Source organism: Octopus bimaculoides, chromosome 10, assembly GCF_001194135.2.
Source record: "Octopus bimaculoides isolate UCB-OBI-ISO-001 chromosome 10, ASM119413v2, whole genome shotgun sequence".
Lineage (NCBI taxonomy): Eukaryota > Metazoa > Mollusca > Cephalopoda > Octopoda > Octopodidae > Octopus > Octopus bimaculoides.
In genome coordinates, this window is record NC_068990.1 from 56,626,605 (window position 1) to 56,636,202 (window position 9,598).

A 9,598-nucleotide genomic window follows, 5' to 3' on the forward strand; every position below is an offset into this window, starting at 1 on the left:
CTTAATTTCGCCAGTGAATTCCATATAGCAATATGCAAATATCGGAACTACTAACTTGGTTGTCATTTAATAAGCCATGCAACTTTGTTTCAATGTATGCAAATAATAATAATAGTAATAATAATAATAATAATAATAATAATAATAATAATAATAATAATAATAATAATAATAATAATAATAATAATAATAATAATAGTAGTAGTAGTAGTAGTAGTAATAGTAGTAGTAGTAGTAGTAGTAGTAATAATAATAATAATAATAATAATAATAATAATAATAATAAATAATGATAATAAATCAGAAGTTAGTGAATAAATGAATAATAATAATAGTAATAATAATAATGATGATGATGATGATGATAATAATAATAATAATAATAATAATATTAATAATAATGATAATAATGTTTTCTTTATTTTTTTTATAAGGTACATATTTATGCCTGTACATGTGTATTCTTATAAACATGTTTGCATGTGTGTAAGTGCTTGCATGAATGTGTGTGAGAGAACGTATGCATATGTGTATATATGTATGCATGTATTTATATAGAGTCTCATAATATACTTTTCATTGATGTGACAGGATATTTTATGTAGTTATATTTCTCATAGTCATACCTCCTTTATAGTTTCTAGTGATATATATCCAGATGATATCTCTTACCCGTGTTAGAATATAGAAAATGTCTTGAAAATATGAACTTTCAATGAGTCATAAATTACTGGTTTCTCTACATTAAAGAAATAGAAAAAGGATAAAATAAAAACGAGTAATAATGGAATCTTTTGTGAAAGCAGACAACAGCTAAGGTAACAATTGAATGACATCTTATTTTTATGCCAGAATTTATGTCCAGTCGCATTAGCTTTCACTTTAAAAATAAGGAATGAGAAGCACTAAAATATGGCGATGGAAGAAATATTAAAATTGCTTTAGTTCTTTTTACATTACTTATCAGTGATTATGTAAACGGATGCTTTCATTCTTTGATGCAGCAAACATTTGAGCAGGTGCCTACTGCTTATTGATGACATTTCGCTTCTCTATTAGATTATTGTTTCTTATGAGCATTTCTAATTAGAAACACTTTGGTGCTTTTATCTTTCAGAAACTCCCCACAGAGAATAATGTCATAAAATTGAAATGTCTATAACAAACTGTAAAGGAAGACCCCTGGGTCTGCCGTATCAAAATTGAGAATTGAAGACATATTCAGTAAAGCTGTTTTTGGTCAGTTAAACATTTTATAGAGCATCCATTTGCTGACAAGATATCAACATGAGTCACAAGAGAATTTCATACCATAACCAATCAACAGTGAAATTCCCTTGAATCATGAAGAAATGCTTGTACTTATAGATATCTTTAATCTTATCCACTTAAAAACACTGGATTTCGCCGTTTGAAAGACTAGTTATAATAATAAAGCTGCTGTGAGGATATGATTTTATACATATTCTTGTTTGAAATTACATTCCCAGATCTTAAATTTGGGGGTCAGAACCTACAGGAGATGAAGAAACTTCAATTATTTTGCTTTTCAACACAACAGTAGCAATTGTTTGGATACAAACTGAAAGACATTTGATCAAACAGAAAGGGAGAATAAAAGCTAGAAAATTGTCTGTGTTTCATGCCTCTTTTAATAATTTACTCAGTTGCAGCAGTTGACTCAAAGGTTAAAAATAGAGCAGAGCAGCAAAAATCTATCATAGTCTGGAAGGGAACATTATACAATGCAGGAAGATTCTTCAATCAAAATTGCCTTAACATAAAGATGTGAATAATTTATGTCTATTACTGCTTTGTTGCGTATCACAAGCACTCATGTTAGCATTCTTGTCTGACATTATTTGTAGTATAGAGACATCAGAACTAGATATAGTGACACAAGTCAAAACAGCATATATGTCAATCTAGGGATTTCAGTTTAAATTTCACATTAAATTTATAATTTATAACTAGTTTAAGATATCACAAGGTTTACAACAGGAATTTCAAGTTAAAAGGAAGCGCATTGCATAGTAAGTGCTTGATTTCTGCTTATAAAACCATATGTTTAATCTTTGCTATCTCACTCACTCTGTTTTGCCAAAAGGTAAGTTGTATTACCTTATGTGGTTCATTCTCTCCAACTAACAAATGATTTTCATTCTTGCTATGTGGCTGAAGAGCTAGCAAAAGCTGGGGCATATTGATGTGAAAATGAATTTTTCCTACAATGTGTAAATAACCAATGTAGAGAAACAGATTCTACCTGTGCTATAGGAAAATAATCATGTTAGACAAGTGCATGTATATGTGCGTGTATAAGAAAAATTAAGTATGGAAAGTTAGGACAACATGGACAACAGAAGTATGGTTACCTTGTATAGGTAAAACAAAAGGTACAAGATACAATCAAGGTAACCTTTCCATTTGACATTTCAGTTCATTAATCAACAGAATTTCACACTTGCTTGAGCACACTCAGGTGGTGTCTAAAATGAAAAGAAGAAAGAAAAAGAAATCATCATCACCATCACCATCGCTGCTGCTGCTGCCACCGCCGACACAATGGAGGTCTTAAGCAAGGATGCGTCCTGGTGCCAACCTGTTTCTCTTTGAACATGGCCACTATGTTCAATGAAATCCCACTAAACTTGCCTTCCATCAACATGTGCAATTGCTTGGATGGTGGACTCTTCAATCTCGCATGCCTCTGTGCTAAGATGAGGAACTCCGCTATCTCAGTTTGTGAGATGCAGTATGCTGACAGCAATGCCATTCCAAGCCAGACCACAGATAGCCTACAAAGGGTAGCCAATCTTTACAACATGGCTTACGAATACTTCAGGATGCAGCTAAACGCATTAAAGACCAAGACACTGATCCAACCTGCACCAGGCCAGAATAGTCCACCCACAAACATTAACATCAATGGCCAACCCCTAAAAGAAGTTGAACACTTCACATACCTTGGAAGTATCCTTTCGAAGACGCCCATGTGTGAAAAGGACAAGGATGGCCCACATCCCAGAAGATGAACATTGCAGGCTGTTGTTGTTTCTGACACTTCTCCTGGAGTTGACGGGCACAAAAGATCATGTCGATTGTGCTTCATATATATATATATATATATAATAGTATCAGTGTCAAGAAGTGATGAAGAATAAAAGAATTTAGGTTAGTTGAAATATGCTTGAAACATATTTTAAATTCTAAAGGAAGATTCACTGCAGTTACCATAGGGGAATAAATTCTCTTTATGGTAAAAGTTATCAAAACACCATATCTGCTCAATGCTTCCCTGCTCCTGTCTTGATATCATGTGTCAGTTATAAGTAAACATCACCATCATAGAGGTAGCACTATTTGTTTCTAGTCAGAAGACTAGAAAATGTGTCTGGCTATGGAAAATATTACCTTGATTGGAAACAGATGAAGTTGGTGACAAGAAGAGGGATCTGGTCATAAAGATCTGCCTCAACAAATTCTGGCCCATGCATTGACTGAGAAGTGGACATTAAATAATGACGATCCTCCTCCTCCTCCTCCTCATCATCATCATCATCGTGGTTGTCGTCAGCATCATCACCACCACCATCACCACCACCACCAATGCCACCACCCCTCCCCTCCCCTCCTCTTCATCAAAAGCTTGTTTATTTTTATGTTTATTGGTTTATTATTAGTGTTGCTTAATATGTTTTGCTAAAATTGCTGTTTCTTTTCAGATATCATCAGAAAAAGGTAATTAAAATTCATTAAAATGACAGATCTATCGGATTTTCAAAGCGGTCAAATTTTGGTGCACGTATGGTTGTGGAAGTTTCCGGAGGGAAACACAATCTTTCAGGATGATAATGCACCAATTCACACAGCTAAAGTTGTTACTGAATGGCATGAAGAACATTCTAGTGAAGTTGAACATCTTATCTGGCTACCACAGTTCCCAGATCTCAATATTATCGAACATTTATGGTGGATTTTAGAAAAACAATTGAGGAGTCAATATCCTCCACCATCATCACTACAGGAACTGGAGACAGTTTTAGCTGAAGAATGGACAAACATTTCTTTGGAAACAATTCAAACTTTGTACAAGTCCATACCTTGTAGAATTCAAGCTGTAATTACTGCCAAAGGCGGTCCTACACCATATTAAAATAAATTTGTTTGAAATTTTAGGTGTTTCCATTATTTTGTCCAGCCCCTGTATACATATATATATATATATATATATATATATACATACTGGGGTTGGACGAAATAATGGAACAAGAATGTAACACGTGACAACAGAACATCCGGGCAGTTGGATGATACAAAAAAGGACAGGAAAAAACAAGGACGAGTTATTCGGTGTTTTCTATCCTCAGTTGAGGATATCAAGGATTTAACCAAAAGAATAGAACTAGGAGAAAAGTTAGATGAAAGAAGAATAAATGGGAAAGTAGATGAAAACTAAATGGATGGGAAATTAGACAACAACACGATACATAGAATATTTGTAGCTGAGTTTACCTCTTCAGTCAAAGACACAAAATATCATAGCACTTTCACGCCAATTACTTTTGATATAACAGGTGCAGGCATGGATATTTGGTAAGAAATTTGCTTCCCAATCACATGGTTCCAAGTTCAATCTCACTGTGTAGCAGCTTACACAAATGTCTTCTGCTATGGCCTCAAATCAACCAAAGCCTTGTGAATGGATTTGGTAGATGGAAATTGAAAGAATCTTGTCATATATATATATGACTCACTTATATGTATATAAATATGTATATATATATATATATATATATATATACATATGACACACTTATATGTATATAAATAATATATATATATAAATATATATATATATATATTATTTATATACATATAAGTGTGTGTGTCTTTGTGTCTGTGTTTGTCTTCCACCACCACCACTTGATAACTGGGATTGATGTTCTTTGCATTTCTGTAACTTAGTGGTTCAGCAAATCACCAATAGAATAACTACCAGGTTTTATAAAGAAAAATAATAAGTACTGGGGTTAATTCGTCCAACTAAAACTCTTCAAGTTGGTGCCCCAGCACGACCTAATTGCAGTCTAATGACTGAAACAACTAAAAGATAAAAGATATATATATATATATATATATATATATATATATATTTACTTCTTTATTGCCCACAAGGGGATAAACATAGAGGGGACATATATATATATATACATATACATACATACACACGTGCACATACACACATATGCACATACATATATATATCGGTTAGTGAATATCCTTAATAAATCCTCTTGTGATACACAATTGGGAACTTGTACTTCAATGAAAATTGCTTAATACACTGAAGAATATTGGAAATAATCATCATACTGTTTAGCAAAGCTTAATATACTTTCTTTCGTAAAATTAATATGCTCTGTACATAAAATAATTTAGGATCCCCACAGGTTTCAGATCTACAAGGAGAAAGTTTAATGTCTTATTTGTTTATTATTGATTATATTGTTAAAGTACAATGGCTGAAGTCTGTGTCTATATGTAGGTAAGTTCACATGCGCATGCACGCGTGCATGTACACACACACACACACACACACACATTGTATTATGCTTAGAATCAATGCACATGCAATGTGTTTTCCAAGTCAAGTCAAATACAAGAAGCCACCTCAAATCCTTGTTGGAGCATCTCTGCAAATGGAGTAAGGACTGGCTATCGATTTCACATTTTGGCACAAGGCCAGTAATGTTAACGAAGTGGGTAAGTCGACATCAACTCCAGTGCTCAGCTGGTACTTATTTTATTGACCCCCAAAAGGATAAAAAGTAAAAGGTGACCTCAGTGGAATTTGAACTCAGAACATAAAAATGGACAAAATGCTACTAAGTATTTTGTCTGGTGTGCAAAATACTTGCAGCCTTTGTATGACATATGAGGGGGTGTTGAAAAGTTCCTGGCTTTGGGTAAAAGAAAATACAGGAGAAACAGTTAATTATGATTTTATTCAACATAATCTCCTCTCAGATTCACACACTTATTGCAGTGGTCCTTCAGTTTTTCTAAGCCCTGTAAATGAACTTAGAAGTTGGGCCTCCAACCAGACCTTCCATGATACTCTTAAAGCTAGGAATTTTTCAGCACCCTCACATATAATATTAATAATATAATAATATTTTGAAATGCTGAGGAAAATGTTGCAAAGAAGATAAAGAAGATTAATTCCTTTTCATCTGTTGCATAATTATCTGAGGCATATATATATTAAATGCATTTAAAATATCATAACTTGGTTTGACTTTATTATAAACACACACACACACACACACACACACACACAAGACTCAATCTTTTATAATTCTTTGCAAGGTTGGTGTCCCTCTGATAAAGTGCTCAACTTGCCATGTATATGTTATCTTCATTCCTATTTTATAAGGCACAATTTATATTTATTTAGGAATTCTTTCCATTATAATTGCATGTATTTTCTCATAGACATTGATGAAAGAAAGAATTCATTATTATTTCTTTTTATTCAAACATGAAAAATTATTTCATTGTTTTTTCCAGTATTGAAGAAAATGGAGAAAACAAAACAATAGTGAAGGAAACAAAATTAATAATAAATATATTTCTATGAGAATCCATTTAAATATCTTCAGACATTACATAGAAGAGAAAATTAGTGCTAATCTTTATATCAGCAGACATCCTTCTTAATATTTATATATACTAAAAGATGTTTTGCTAAAAAGAATTACATGATGAAGAAGAAGAGAACAGGCAGTGTTGAGAGACACTAGCTTCATCTCTTTTTAAGTATGAGTCATGGTCAAAATTAGTCGCAAGTAGTAATATCATGTATTTATGACAGACAGAGTAAAATCATCCCATAATGAGAAATACTTTTACGGGATTGTTTATATATTTCCATCTTTTTATATTGACATTTCTCTCTAAAGAGAATAAGCTAGAAGGCTACTCATGTTTCCGAATAACAAACAGCAGTTTCAGAATTGTGTCTATGCAAAACATGAGGCAAATTACTAAAGCTAAAACATAAATCATATTTATTGGCTGCACCTCGTCTATATTGGGTTGGAGCGGAAACAATGATAGTTATTCTTGGTAAGAGGAGATAGCAGAATGACCAAATTTCAGACAGAAAAGACAGTGATAACTTCAGTTTCTTTCCTCCTTTACAATCAACAATAACACCATTCTAAACAACAACATTTCCTGTAAACTTAATGGTAGTAAATTACATAAATCCAAAGTTAAAACAAACCAAACTCACCAGCTATGAGGATAATATCGTGCTCACAGGCATTTCTAGTTCATAAATTTTGAAATTTGAATATCAGCTGTTGGATCAAGTATAAAGCAGTCTCTGATTAAGAAAGACAGAATTCATGACTTACACTGTTGTCATGTGCATGAGGAAAGTTATTGCCATTTAGGTCAACTACCTATTTAAAATTAAACTGCTACATCAAGCAGATAGTATATAAAGCTGACATGAGTAATTGACAAATGAAGTGTTAGTTTTTAACATACAGTTTGTGAGAACAAACTGCTTCAGTGAAGTTCATCAGGAAAAGTTGCTTAGCTGAATTAGTTTGATCAATATTAATTATAAATGTCAGGCTGCTAATATGGCTGGGCTTAATGCTTTACAATACTTATTTTCCTCTATGTTGTAGGAAATAATTCTTGCATGGTTTGACTAAGGTTTCCATTGCTCCAAATGTGATAAAATAAATGGCAGTGAAATACTGGAGCAGACGAAGCTGTCTTGTGAATTTTCCCTTCAAAAATTCTGTTACACACACACACACACATTTATATATATATATATATATATATATATATATATAATATATATATATATGTGAGTAAAAATAAATACAAAAAAAAAGGGTTCTGTATGATCATGTATAGAGGAATATATTATTTTATTTAAAAGAGTTCCAACTCTGTCTGTTTTTTATGTTTTATTTATATTCTTGTAAAATTAATGTGGGATATAGAATATGGAATATATAATATAAAAATGGATGGTACAATGAAATGAAGTATTGAATGTCTTATTGAATATATGGAATATGTCTTATTGAATATATGAAATATTGAGTGTTCAATATAAAGGATTAAATATATAAAGGCGAATACGTATTTTCTATACCTTGTGGTATTTCATCATGGCTGGTATGACAGACTATACCGGCCATGATGAAATACCACAAGGTATAGAAAATACGTATTTGCCTTTATATATTTAAACCTCTCCTAGATATGTCCTGTTTGTAATAGTACTAACTCAGCCTTATTGAAAATATTTCTACTGGTCAATTAATCAAATTCTTCTGTATTTACTGGTTAGGAGATTTCTAATGACATCTGGAAGACAGCTAGCATTCTACTTGATGCTTACAGTCTCCTCATTAAGCTTTCTACAAGGGTAGTGTTTGCTTGTTATGAAACTTAGGGTCTTCTCCAAGAAATTGATTTAGCTTGTATTATTGGCATCATACCCAGAACATCATGACAGTAAAAATTTACTTTACCCCAAAGCAAAGCCTGTGTCTATCCCTGAAAATAAGTCTGCTATGAACCTACAGGCATTATTTATGTTTATTGTTATTTTACCAAGCACATAAAGCTATAGAAATTTGCAACCAAAGCATCATTATCACGTTCTATCTTTACATCATCCTCGGATGAAGAGCAAGAAAATGAAACGTTAGATTCTTCATTCCTCATAGCAATCAAAATTATCAAAGTCTTTTAGAAAATCTTCTGTGGGAAAAATCTTCTGATGCAGAGCATCACCTATTTCCTCAGATTCTCGATTTTTCCCTAAGGAAATTTTCTACACTTCTTCCCAGGCAGATTAAATATTAAATAGAAAATGAAGAATGAAACCTAATCACAAGAATCTATATATTTGTGATAAGATAATATTGAAAATTGGTGAATATATTTTCTTCAATCTTTGAATTATCATGGATTAGGATATCATTCTTAATGAAATGAATTTCCATTGAAATGAAAATCAGCACAACATGAGTTAGATAGATATCTTAAAAATGGGTGGATATTCCTTCAACATTCAAAGTTCATTCAAGAAGCAATACTTAAATTAGATCATTATATTTTTAACCCCAGGCCAAACCTGTGTGAGTAGATTAATGACAAAAGGGAACCCCACAATCACAGTCCTGGTTTAAGGGAAGACTGTCTATTATTTCTAGCAGATGAAATGACTGTGCAGAAATTCATTTATTGGGTCATTATTGACTATCATTAATATTGAAATGTATAAAATTATCAAACATATTTAACTTAATAATAGGGAAGATATAAAGCAGTGAGCTGGCAGAATTATTAGCACTACAGACAAAATGCTTAGCAACATTTCATCCACCATTATAAACTGAGTTCAAATTCTGCCAAGATCAACTTTGTCTTCCAGCCTTTCAGAGTTGATAAAATAAGTACCAGCAAGTACTGGAGTCGATGTACTCAATAAACTCACAAAATTACTGGCCTTGTGACAAAATCTGAAACCAGTATTAGGGAAGACAGAAAATTT

The 9,598-nt window shown here is 32.4% G+C and overlaps 1 long non-coding RNA gene across 1 annotated transcript; it reads right to left on the reverse strand.

Moving 5' to 3' along the window:
* Window positions 1–440: 440 nt before the first annotated feature.
* LOC128248856 (uncharacterized) lies at window positions 441–7,428 on the reverse strand. Its single transcript, XR_008264981.1, has 3 exons — window positions 7,301–7,428; window positions 2,376–2,489; window positions 441–739 (listed from the first exon to the last, which is right to left on the reverse strand). It is a non-coding gene; the product is annotated as an uncharacterized LOC128248856 (long non-coding RNA).
* Between the last annotated feature and the right edge of the window lie 2,170 nt (window positions 7,429–9,598).